This window comes from Octopus bimaculoides, chromosome 3 (assembly GCF_046866305.1).
Source record: "Octopus bimaculoides isolate indiv1 chromosome 3, ASM4686630v1, whole genome shotgun sequence".
Lineage (NCBI taxonomy): Eukaryota > Metazoa > Mollusca > Cephalopoda > Octopoda > Octopodidae > Octopus > Octopus bimaculoides.
In genome coordinates this window covers 131,124,471-131,138,823 of record NC_142930.1, presented here as the reverse complement: position 1 = coordinate 131,138,823, position 14,353 = coordinate 131,124,471, and the positions used below count along the sequence as shown (strand labels likewise).

General features: G+C 37.1%; 1 protein-coding gene across 2 annotated transcripts in view; it reads left to right on the top strand.

Moving 5' to 3' along the window:
• Window positions 1–14,353, top strand: part of LOC106875592 (ceramide glucosyltransferase) — a 316,652-nt gene that overhangs the window by 40,686 nt on the left and 261,613 nt on the right. The gene's annotated exons all lie outside the window — the stretch shown is intronic.

Below are 14,353 nucleotides of genomic sequence, written 5' to 3'. Positions count from 1 at the left end.
TACAATAAACTTCATGTTATTGTTGTGTGATTGAAAAGGAGGATTAATATAGAAATACTGACACGGTACTAGTTACAGAATTGATAGAGTACCAAGGTTAACAGGTTTACAGGCCTGACCTGGAGTAGATCAAATTATTGGCAATATTTGCTGTTCATAAATTACAAGTTCAAATTTATTGTAGTCTTTCATTGTTTTGTAGTAAAACATTGTATTCATTGCCTGCAGCCAAGCCAACAATACTTATGCATTTCTCTCTTCTTAACTGAAAGACAAGGCATCTGACCTCTTCATTCATTGCCCATACCTAGGGCAACAATACCTTCATCTCTTTCTTTTACTCTGTTTAAAAACTAGATGCCTTCTCACAGGTAGATCGACAATACTTTACACCTTTTTCTCTCACAGGTAGATTGACAACACTTTACACCTTTTTCTATTTTCATTGAAATCTAAGAATCTGAAATGTTATGGACTTTCTATTCCTCATGACAATTCAACTTATATTAACCCTTTAGCATTTAAACCTACCATATCCAGCCCAAATATTCTATCTTTTTTTTGTTCAAACCAGCCAGATCCAGCCTCTTACACCTACCCTACAATGTTATTCTAAAAATAAACAGTCACATCATCAAAATTCCAAAGCTAGAAGATGATGAATGATTAATTCAATGTGAATGAATAAGCATTATGTTTGACAGACTAATTTGAATGCTGAAGGGTCAAACATCCAACAAACTTTTTTTTTAAATAGTTTTTTATTGATGCACTTTCTTCAAATATTTGACCATTATTCTTATGTATAGTTAACCATCAGACTTCTGGGAGAAAGTTTGGTCATGAAAGTTCCAGCAATTATTTTAGTTTTGTTATCATCTCTATGCTATTAATGGTGTGGTGTTCCTGTGGTCATTCTACACTCTATGATGCTGCTCATCATTTCAAAACTTCTTGGAAACAGTAAACAGAAAATAATTTTTCTTGCTGTAGTCAACAAAATAATGAAACACCCAATATAGTTATATAGTATGTTTTTAGTTTGTAGTAATGAACTGTATCTACCAAACCATGCTACCATTGTAGTATGTTCTGCAGTGTGACAACATGACAAGGTTTGTCAAGGCAGCGAACTGGCAGAAGCGTTAGCACATCAGGCAAAATGCTTAGTGGCATTTCATCTGTGGTTATGCTCTGAGTTCAAATTCTACCAAGGACAATTATACCTTTCATCTCTTCTGAGGTCAATAAAGCAAATACCAGTTGAACCCTGGAGTCGATGCAATCAACTTACCCCTCCCATGAAATTACTGGCCTTGTGCCAAAATATGAGACCAATGTGATGAGATTTGTCTTTCTCACAAGTTATAACCACAGAACTCATTATACCAAACCAACACAACACTTGTCAGCTTTACTACATTTCTTGTCTTTAACCCTTTCATTACTGTAGTTATTTTGAGATGCTCTGTGTTTCGTTCAATTAATTTTAAAGGTAACAAAGAATTTAGGAAAATGACTTAGTTATCATTAAGCTAATGTTAGGAACATAAATTGTGCCTAAGGTTTGGTGGAAGATTTTAATTCAAAACTTATGAAAACAAGACATTTGTAATCCAGAGCCAGAAGTGGTTTCAGCCGGGTTGGGATCAAAAGGGTTAAGAATTGTTTCTCTATTATATATTTTAACACTTTTGCTACCATATCTCTGTTGAGATGCTCTGTGTTTCTTTCAACTAATTTTAAATATAACAATGAATTTAGTAAAATAACTTAGTTATCATTAAACTAGTGTTAGGAACATAAATTGTGAATAAGGTTTGGTGGAAGATTTTAATTCAAAACTTATGAAAACAAAACATTTGTCTGAGCCAGAGCTGGTTTCAGCCGGGTTGGTAATGAGAGGGTTAAGGCTGCATATTATTCCCATATTTCAGTACCTATTTACTTTCGTTGGCAACACACACCCTGTCAACTTCACCAAATGTGTACCTCTTGCTGATATTTTCTGTAAATCCGTAAGCACATATATGTAGTCTTTACTTTTTACATATATATATGGATATACTGTATAGCCTATAGCTTATCAATGAGTGTATATATAATATGATCTTGTCTATTTATCTTAGTTCTAACTATGTCCTGTATAATTGACGCTATCTAATGTAGCAATGATCGTGTCACTCATAGGAGAAGCACACATTTCTGTAACTGAACCAACCTAAATGTGCTGCCACAACCCCCAAATATACTCTTAGAGCTGGGAAAGGTTGAGACAAACTGTTAAAAGTTTATACTGAATTGTAAACATCCTCAACTTTGAAACTGAACAATTTGAAGCAAAACTTTTAGAGTTTTTAAATACACAGACACACACATGTGCATTCTTACATATACCCATGTTACAAAATAAGAGAGGAAATGAGGAAAAATATAGAAGACGATTCTCTTGGTTTCTTTTTACTTAAATTAAAAAAAAAAAAGTTCCTCCTGGTTATTGTAAAAAATTGTTTATATGGTAACATACAAATAAGTCTGGCTATTTAAGTGCAGTTACTGAAAGATCAGTTACACAACCATCTTAAGGAACTGTCTGACAATAATAGCTGCAGTACTTTTATCTCTTTCACCCACTGACATCAGTGCAAGCTGTCATGGTGTGTTGGGACTTATCTTGATTCTCACAATGTTAAACAGTTGAGTGTCCTTACCGAAAAAATATGTACCCAATGAAGGATAAGAACATATTAGTGATCTGGTGTTGAATGGTGACTTCCATAACCAGTTGGATTATATAAAAGGGTATTGTAGAAAACTTTATCTTCCTGTAACGTACTTAGGGGGAGTCACCTTTGTTGATGACTTATTTCTTTGAACTTTTATACTCAAAGGAAAAGTTGAACTGTACAGAGTAAAATAGCAAAGCACTAAGAAATTTTACAGTGTGTTGTTTCCCCTTGATACCCTGTGGTATAACTCTTCGAAACGCTTAGATTTAGAATGGTGACAGCTGATGAAGGAAATGTTCTCTATGTGGACTGTGTGTTTTCTGTGCTCTGTTTATGTTCTGTTTCTCATTTTGTCCACGTTTTTTTTGCAATGTCCTGTACCCAGATATGCATCTATATATACATGTTGATGTAGGTATGTACATACATGTACGTATATATGCATATACTCACATATTTGTATTAATATATATAAACATAATTAAGGGATCAGCAAACATTTGCTTCACCACATACCGAAGTTCAGAAATAGCAGCTAAAAAAGTTAAATAAATTCTCCACCGATAATGGTGTTTACATACCGAAGGGCTTGATAAAAATTATTAATTGTTGATTTATTAATAAATTAATAAATTGATAAACCTTTACCCTTTTAATTTGTAAATATATATATATATATATATATATATATATATATGGGAGTTTTGAGATTGGGGAAAGATTAGTATCAGTGAGATGAATATACATCGTTCATTTTCCTTATTTTTGCATGGATTAAATGGATGCATTTTATTGAGGCATTGTTTTACAACCATTTGTTTTTCTTGTCACTAACCTTTGTCTGTTTTTCACGCAAGAGCTCACTTATTTCACACTGCTTCAAAGGCATGAAATGCCCAGACAATTTGGTGACAAGAGACTCTGATAACACTTCATATTGCACTTTTGTACAAATGACAACACCACACTATTTTTGTACAAGTGACTGAAAATGTAAACACTTACATAGACATGTGCACACACACACACACACACACACACATATATACGGAAGTCCTCTCTATTTTTGTTTGTTACTATTTCCATCCCTAAGTACCTCTGACTTCCATCTCTGCCATTGTAACTGTCTCACCCCTCCCCCACTTCACATCATCTCTGTATTTCTCATCTATCTATGGTTTTATTATACTGGTACTCTCCCCCACTTTTTCTGTACTATCCCTTATCACCTACAGCTCTCTGACCCACTCCCTATTTCCTTCACCCCCCCCCCCCCCCTGCAAAGCTGAGAATCACCATTGAGCATGTCATCACCTGTGTTCACAATTCACCCTAATTCACCTTTCTCTTTAACTCCAATCATCTGTGTCACTCTCACACTCTCCAGAACTGACATAACCACTCCACATTTCTGATCCTCTGTTCCTACTCTCTCTTCCCTGACACCTCATCACTACTATCTTTTCTCCTTTTCCAGGTGGGGGTGGGCATGAATCTCCTCTACAGCAATACACCTGTAACTACCCCTCTGTCATCTTTTTAGCTTTTCAACAACTACCACAAAGTCATGTCCCTTAATATTGCACTCTCACTCAGTCAAGAGGTCTTGGATTATGAGTTACTCAGTCATTTCATAAGTGTAGTGTCACAAAACGTATCTAGTCCACTCTGTAAAATGGTTGATGTTATGAAGGCTATCCAGCCATAGAAACCATGCTGAAGCTTAACACAGTCCACTAGCTCATCAGATCCTGTTGAACTGTTCGACCCATGCCGTCATGAGAGGTGGACATTAACTGATGATAATGGTGGTGGTGGTTGTCTTTCAGTTTCCTGTTATCAAATCCACTCACTTGGCTTTGGGTGGCCTCCAGAGTTATAGTAGAAGACTCTTGCCCAAGGTGACACTCAGTGGGGACTGAACACGAGATGACATAGTGAGGAATAGGATAAGAGGAATGGAGAATGAGGATACGCCTGGATCTGGAAGTTGTCCAACAGAAAGAAAATTTACAAAGAAATAAGGATAGAAATCCAGTGAAAGAGTTGAGAAAAAATTGTGAAGAAATGATGTTGATGTTTTCTTTCTTCTTCTTCTATATGTTTGAGGTTAATGGTTAGTAGAAGCAATGAGAAAAAAACAAACAGACTTTTTCATGTTTCTTATTCTATGATTTTCAATTTAAATTGTTTCACATATATCTCCTTAATGCTCTTGGGGAAGATATGAAATCCCTTACTGTCACTTTTTCCTTATTCCATGAACTTCAGTTTTCATGCCAGAGTAAATAAAAGTCATTATTCTATATTTTTTCCTGAATCCTGAATACAAAAAAACAAAAACAAAACAACAAAAAGACAAACAAAACTGGGCAGAAATTTTTCAGTGTTTTTTTTTTATCTGTTCTCTGAAAAAAAAAAATGGCAAAACAATTTCACTGTTGCTGTTTTTTAATTCCTCACCAACTTTGAGATAAATTATGTTATTCTTTTCCTATAAATATCCATCCTTGAATAACCAACTATTCATACATTTAGTAATCAATTTTCTCTATCAAAGCTAGATAAACATGTGGTAGAATGATTGTAATCCTGTTGGCCCTTTCATGAATATAAGTACCGTTTTTTTTCATAGTATACTTCTAGACACACATATATCTGTTTACACACACATCTCTCTCTCTCTCTCTCTCTCTCTCTCTCTCTCTCACCTTTCTTTCTCACCTTTCTCTCTTATCTATTTGTATGTATGAGCATGTTAATTTGTGTATATGTGTATATATGTGTATGTTTATGTATCTGTAGGCGTAGCCATGGCTGTATGGAAAGGAGCTTGCTTTCCAACCACATGGTTCCAGGTTCAACTCCAGTATATATATAGGTGCAGGAGTGGCTGTATGGTAAGAAGTTTGCCTTCCAAACACATGGTTCTAGGTTCAGTCCCACTGCATGACACTTTGGTTGTTAATAATATAAAAGTGTTATTTTCTCTGGTTATGCTCTACTAAGTTTACTGCGATTTCACTCTGCCTTGTCAAGTAACCCTTCATTAACCATTCTATGGGGCCCATTCTGTATATGAACCCACTGCACTTGATGATTTCTTCATTTCAAAGGGTTTACTCTCTCCGGGAATTTGGAAAGGTTTTTTTCTTTTTTTTTAGTGGTTGGGAAGATTTTATCTCTGGTTGTCTACCTTTAGGGAACAACAAGATACTTGTATTTACTGAGATATGGACTCATGGGATTGCTCGAAAGATCTTTCTGGGAAGATTTTCTGCTTTATGATTTCTTACTTTAACATCCTTGCATTTACAACTGTGTGTGTGTGTGTGTAAGCAATAAAAGACATACATGCACCCCCCCACGTCATCATTCGGTTGTGGAGACATCCAGTTTATTAGAAATTTTGCTCAAGCATTCACATTTACATGCACATGTACACATATACACAAGCACACACATACATGCACACACGTATACACACACACACACATACACACTTGCTTAAGAGAAGAACAAATCAGTCAAAGGAAAGCAACAACGTTTTCATGAACCAAGGAAACTCCCAACTCCCAGTGGTTAGTATCCAGGAGAGTATAGCTTATCTGTTTACATCTAGCACATTAAAGGAACCCCACACTACAAACAAACAGAAGTGCGCAAAGAAAAATATTATTTTATTTATTTTTTATATTTAGTTTTTCATCTACGACAAGAGACCTTATCCCCAGCTGATCATCATCGTTTAACGTCCGCTTTCCATGCTAGCATGGGTTGGACGATTTGACTGAGGACTGGTGAAACCGGATGGCAACACCAGGCTCCAGTCTAATTTGGCAGAGTTTCTACAGCTGGATGCCCTTCCTAACGCCAACCACTCAGAGAGTGTAGTGGGTGCTTTTACGTGTCACCCGCATGAAAACGGCCACGCTCGAAATGGTGTCTTTTATGTGCCACCCGCACAAGCCAGTCCAGGGGCACTGACAACGATCTCTCTCGAAAATCCTACGGGAGCCAGTCAGGCGGTACTGGCAACGGCCACGCTCAAAATGGTGCATCTCATGTGCCACCCACACAAGAACCAGTCCAGGGGCACTGGCAACGATCTTACTTGGCTTGCCGGGTCTTCTCACGCACAGCACATTTCCAAAGGTCTCGGTCAGTAGTTCCAAAGGTCTCGGTCAGTAGTGATATGGTAAACAATTCCTTCGATATATATTCCTGTTGGATTTAGTTCCACTGATGTGTGTGAAAGAGAGGTAATCCTTTCTACTATAGGCACAAGGCCTGAACTTTTGGAGGAGGGGACTAGTCGATCGACCCCCAAATGGATGAAAGGCAAAGTCGACCTTGGCAGAATTTGAACTCAGAATGGAGCGACAGGTGAAATACTGCTAAGCATTTCGTCCAGCATGCTAACGACTCTGCCAGCTCGCCACCTTTGTGAAAGAGAGATAATGAGAATGTGATGGCATAGAATATCTCAAGTCAAACTGTAATTCAATTGAAGGCCGAACTCAAAATGCTGAACCTTATGAAATGAAATGATAGAGGACTGAGATATGTGGTGTGTTACTGTATTCAAGAAGACCCACCCACCGTGACAAAATTGGTATCCTAAAACCAAGGTGACACTTAAAAAGGATGGGTGTGGGTGCTGGTGCCATGTAAAAACCACTGGTCCTCGTAAAAAATGCTGGTGTCATGTAAAAAGCACCCAGTACACTCTGTAAAGTGGTTGGTGTTAAGGGCAACCAGCTGTAGAAACCAAACCAAAACAGATTATGGAACCTGGTGTGGCCCTTTGCCAGTTCGTCAAGCCGTCCAACCCATGCCAGCATGGAAAATAGATATTAAATGTTGTCGAGGATGATGCCCATCCTAGGATATGCGTATATGATAGGTTTAGATATATATTCCATCTATCAAATTCCACCACATGATATTGGTGAACCTGAGGCTCTTATAAAAGACATTTATTGAAGGTGCTGTGTTGTGGTATTGAACCCAGAAACATGTGGTTGCCAAGTGGACTTCTTAACTACATGTCCATGCCACTGCTTTGGGTTAAAGGCCAAAATATCTTTCACATGATTTCATTTTAGAATTGTAAAGTAAAGCTTAACCCTTTAGCATTCAGATTACTGTCAAATGTAATGTTTATTTATTCACATTCATCATCATCATCCATCATTTTGAATCCAGGTTTTGTCCCTGTTAACGGGGGGTGGGGTGGGGGGCTGAATCTACCTCAATGTCATAGCAACCGCCCTCATACCATCTCGCCATTTTGCCTGGTTTAGGGTGTCCTCCCTTCTAAAAATCCAACCCTCTCAATCTCCTCTTCCACCTGTCCCCTCCACATTTTCCTTGGTCTACCTCGCTTTCGCTCTGGTAGGGGGGATCTGAAACGGGTCTCAGGGAGTAGCATCCTTGCCTTCTTGAGCTAGTTTTCCACCACATTTCTTAAAAAATCGTTGTAGAGGCCTTGGTCTCGATACCACTCATGTCTAGAAACTGAGGTTGGGGGTAAGCAAGGGCATGCTCCCTGTAGAAAATCCAGCTATGAAAGAACTTCATGATAATAGCAAAGGAGAATGGGCTCCAGCCAGCCCAAAGGTTAGGGTGGGCTGCACCTACCCACCTGAAAAAGGAGGGTGCAAACCCTCCTCCTGGGTTGCACAAGCATGCCTCATATTGTTTAGAATAAATCATGCATTATTTCATAGCTTTGAAATTTCACCGATGTGATTGTTTATTTTGAGAATGACATTGTAGGATAGGTATGAGAGGCTAAGTGGAGATGCGTGGTTTAGTGGTTAGGGTGTCAGCATCATGATCGTAAGATTGTGGTTTTGATTTCTGGACCGGGCAATGCGTTGTGTTCTTGAGCAAAACACTTCATTTCACATTGCTCCAGTCCACTCAGCTGGCAAAAATTAGTAACGCTGCGATGGACTGGCGTCCCATCCAGCTGGTGAACACATATGCCATTGAAACTGGGAAACCAGGCCTATGAGCCTGGCTAGGCTTTAAAAGGGCGCATTTATTATTTATTTTATGAGAGGCTAAATCTGTCCAGATAAAATATTTGGGCCTGATATGGCGAGTTTAAATGCTAATGGGTTAATCATAGAGGCTCTAGGTTATTGAGAATTATCTTTCCATTATGTGTTCTCTATGTGATTGTACTTTTCTACTAAAACTTCATCATCATCATCATCATTATTTTAACATTAACTTTTCCATGCTTACATTGGTTGGACTGAGTTTATTGTGGCAGATTTTCTATAGCTAGACACCCTTCTTGTCACCAATCCCTGGCTGTCTTTTATTCCCCATGGCCAGACATGTTTTTGCAGAAATGAACAACACTGCTTGTATGACAGTGACATTCATTTACAACAATCACATGATGTCAAGACAAGGAAATACAAACATATGCGTGCACACACACACACACACACACACACACACACACACACACACATTCGTTATCAGTCGTATTGGTTCAAAATAGCATTCTGTACATCATACTTAATGCAGATATACTACTGAAAGCCTGAAAACTGCAGTCTTGTGGAAGCATCTTGTAGTGACATATTGTGTTAAAAAACACAGAAGTGTGTCAGTAGTAGACAAAAGTATCCAGCAGTATCTAGCAGAATTGCTAGATACATATTTCTGTTTCGTTGAGTATCATCAGTAGCAAGCATTCACCAACAACTGCATGCTAAGACAAATTTAGCCTCTACTGATGCAGAAAAATAGTGGCCTGGCTCTCTGTGGATTATGACAAAAAGTGTTCCAGTTGATATCAATCAAACAGCTTGCTCATGAAATTTAATGTAGAAGTGGTTGAGCACTCCACTGTAGTTCTCGGGGAGATTCAACATGACACAGAATGTGACAAGGCTGGCTCTCTGAGTTACAAGTACTACTCATTTTTGCCAGCTGAATGGACTGGAACAACATGAAAGAAAAGTGTCTGGCTCAAGGACACAATGCATCCTCAGGAATTGAACTCACTACATTATGATCATGGGTTGAATACCCTAACCACTTAGCCACATACACCTTCTCAGAAAAAGAGCAAAAATCTAATTGACCAATCACTGGTGTTGCAGTTAATTTTTAAAATAATGGTTTCAAATTTTGCCTCAAGGGCAGCAATTTTGTGGAGGTGGGAATGAGTTGATTAGATCAACCCCAGTATACAACTAGTACTTAACTTAATCCTGAAAGGATGAAAGGCAGAACTCAATGCGTAGCAACAGGCTTTTAAAATAATGTTGTTATTATTAAGCTTGTGTTTGGAACATAAATTAACATGAAATTTTGATGCAAGTGGTAAGTTTTAATTTAGATCATTTTAAAAAAGCATGTTTTGTATTATAGAACAACAGTTAAGTCAAATAAGCAAATACAATCATTCATCAACAGATGCTTGCGTAGTATACTTAAAATCAGATGGCCTGAACACATAAGCAATATGGAGCTATGGCAAAGAATGAATCAAGTTCCGATTAGAGAGCAAATATTTAAGAAAAAGTGGAAGTGGATTGGTAGCACAATTAGAAAGGACACACCAAATGCAGCGAAAAGCGCTTTACAGTGGAATCCGGATGGATATAGAAAGAGGGGTAGGCCTGAGAACTCGTGGCGTAGATCAACACAAAAGGAACTAGAGAAAGGAGGACATTCATGGCAGAGTATAAGTACAAAAGCGAGAAATTATGCAACATGGAATTCAATTATAAGTGGCCTATACTCCACGCTGGAGGGTTAAAGGCAAGAAGTATTATAGAACAAAAGGCATTCTCAGATGGGTTGGTATGAAAAGGGTTAACATGTTCTAGATTTCAAACCTTCCTTCAAAGTTACTTGCTAATTTATATTCTAAACATCATCTTGCTGCGACAGTTATTTTACTAATTTCTTTATCATTTTCAAGATTGATTCAAATAAAAGCAGTGGTATATTTTAACAGAAATATTGTAGTGAAAAGGTTAAGCTAGTGTCATATTTTGAGGTGGTATTTGGATGTTATTTCTAGCAGGTCAAGTGGCACTATACTGGTTCCTTTGTTCCTGTTGTTGTTGATGTTGTTGTTGTTGGCAGAGATGGTGTCTTCTTTTTGCTCATCTTCATATTTTCATTCATCTTATTCTTTCTAATCCTTCTTCCTTTTTCTTTTTTCCTTCATTTTCTTCTATTTATTTTCTCTCTTTAATCTCCTTTTTCTTCTTCGTTTTTTGCTTCTCTTCTTTTCTATGAAGAACCAGAGCTAAAATTAACACAGTTGTATCACCTCCTGCAGTTTATTCACAATTCCAAAAGCAATTTTTTCTTTATTATTGTTGTTATTATTATTATTATTATTATTATTATTATTATTATTATTATTATTATTATTATATACTACTACTACTGCTGCTGCTGCTACTACTACTACTACTACTACTACTACTACTACTACTACTACTATTTTATTTTTTTATATTCTGTATAAAGATTGAATCATTAACTCAACTGGATAATGACATTTTGATTCCAGTTACACTTGACAGCTCCATACTGGTACTCATTGACTTTTCTGCAAACCCAAGTTCTTTATATACCACCACCACCACTACCGCCACCACCACCACCACCACCAATATGTAACCCTTTCCCTCTTCCATTCACTCCCCATTCTCAAGTACACACTTATTGAAATTTAAACTATTAGAAATGACACAAATTTACAGCAGACTGTGGATTTGATGTAATTCTTTTTAGCTTCCTTCCTTTTTTTTTTCTGTCTCTCTACCCTTCTTCTTCTTCTCTCATCTTGCTCTCTTCCTTCTCTCTCTCTTTTTTCCTCCCCCATTTCTCCCCCTCTTGCTCTCTCTCTCTCTCTTTCTCAATCTCTTCATATGCAAGAATTTATATGTGTACATGTCAAGTGATCATCAGAGCTTCGAGGATAACACTGAATGACACTCAAACGCTACGGCCAAATACCAGGAAACCAAAAGGTACCAGAACTGCAAAAAAATTGTCCTTCTAAGTACTGCCCACATCTTAAGAAAAACATTGTCAATAGGCAATGTAGTGTGTAGTAAGAAGTTTGCTTTCCAACTGCATGGTTCCGGGTTCAGACCCAGTGTGTGATACCTTGGGCAAGTGTCTTCTACTATAGCCCCAGGCTGACTAAAGCCTTGTGAGCAGATTTGGCAGATGGAAACTGAAAGAAGCCTATCATATTGGTGGCACTCTGCCGGTTGCGACAGCAAGGGTTCCTGTTGATCTTGGCAATGGAACAGCCTGCTCGTGAAATTAACGTTCAAGTGACTGAGAACTTGGATCTATTTTAAAACGGGGGCCACGTTTTTCATTAATGTTTTACGTAGTGTTTTTGGTACGGAAAGACTTTCAAACTTCGTATACTTATCTATTTTGTGTTATAGAACAGAAAAATATTTTTGTATTCGAATTTATTTCATGTAAAAAATTGTCTTATTTCGATAATTTCAACCAATCACTGACAAGTATTCAGTTGTTTACATTTACTCCTTTGGCTGATTAAGCGATGTAAAGCGTATTTAATCTCCATACCTTCGTTTTATTTGCTTTTTTCATTTTAAATTTGCTTTAACCCTAACCCTAACCCTAAGGTTAGGGTTAGGGTTAATTGTTTCAGAATCGTTTGTTTATGTAGTTGGCACTTAATGTATATTGGCTGAATGGACGTCAGTGATTGGTTGAAATTACAGAAATACGACAACTTTAACATGGAATAACTTATGGATTTCTTTTTTTTTAAGAAGACTAAGAGAAAAAGATGTTTTATATGGCACATTCTACCAGTGTTCCAAGTTTCAAAGTGTTTCGTTAATGAAAAATGTGGCCCCCGTTTTAAAAAAGATCCGAGCACTCCACAAACACGTGTACCCATAACGTAGTTGTCGGAGAGATTCTGCATGACACAGAGTGTGGCAAGGCTGGCTCTTTGAAATACAGGTACAACAGAAACAGGAAAGTTGTGGTGAAAGAGTACAGCAGGGTTCGCCACCACCCCCTGGCGGAACTTCGTTGAGCTTTAGGTGTTTTCACTCAACACTCACAATGCCCGGTCTGGGAATCGAAACTGCCATCTTACGACTGTGAGTTGACCGCCCTAACCACTGGGCCATTGCACTTCCACCCAATCATATATATGTGAGTGTGTGTGTTTGTTTCCCATCACTGCTTGACAACTGATGTTGGTTTGTTTATGTCCCTGTAACTTAGTAGTTCAGCAAAAGAAACTGATTGAATAACGCTTAAAAAAAAAAAGTACTGAGGTTGATTCATTTGACTAATACTTCTTCAAGGTGATGCTCCAGCATGGCGACAGTCAAATGACTGAAACAAGTAAAAGATGAAAGATACCTGATTCTCTTTAATTTAACAGAATCTTCTCAAATTCTGGTCTCCTTTTCCCTATATTCTTTTATTTGTTCCAGTCATTTGATTGCAGCTATACTTCAGCACCACCTTTAGTTGAACAAATCGACCCCAGGATTTATTCTTTGTAAGCCTAGTACTTATTCTATTGGTTTCTTTTGCCGAACCGCTATGTTTCGGGCACGTAAACGCACCAATATTGGTTTTCAAGTGATGGTGGGGGGACAAACACAGACACACGAACATATACACATACATATATATATATATAACTTCGGAATGGTTAGTTTTCATTGTTTTTTTCTTCTTGTTTTTGCCTTTGTGAGTTACAAGTAATGCTATCTGTTGGAGTCTCAGCTTTTTTAGCTGCTATTTCTGAACTTCGGTATATGGTGAAGCAAATATTTGCTGATCCCTTAATTATGTTTATAAATGTATATGAACTTTTAAATAAGTTCTCCACCGATAATGGTGCTTACATACTGAAGAGCTTGGTAAAAATTATTAATTGTTGATTTATTAATAAATTAATAAATTGATAAACCTTTACCCTTTTAATTTGTAATAATTATATATATATATATATATGATACTCGGGTTTGGTAGGTGAGTTCAGTAAAAAATTTAGATTCAAAATTGAATGTGGCACTAAAGTTTAGGCACCAGAATATAGTATGGTATTATCCAAACAATTCCATATATATATATATATGATGGTAGTACAAATAAATAAATACATAAAATACAAACAAAAAAATAACTGTGACCACTGACCACTTGATCATGGGTTCAATCTGTATCACATAAAGAAATCATCTTATGACTGGGTGTCTTTTCTGCTACTAACCATTCAACATTGGACTGGGAGTGGAACCTGTTTGTTGGTCTAAAAGACTGAGGCAATTCACAATTTTCTACTTATTTTGCCAGTATGATGTCTGGAAGTATTTTTTTACACAGCGCATGGAGAAGAAATCATTTAATCCTGTTTTTTGGTGGATATTGATCAGTTACTGATAGAAATACTGTTTCAGTTTTCTTTTTTCTATTTTTCATTACAAATTCCTGATTTGTAGTGAAAGATCTCAGAATGATAAGGTTTCCATTTAATTTTGTCCATATACCATTTTTAAATGGGAAAATGGATATTCTGCTGGTGTTGTTGTTGATAAAGAAGTGTTAAAAAAAAA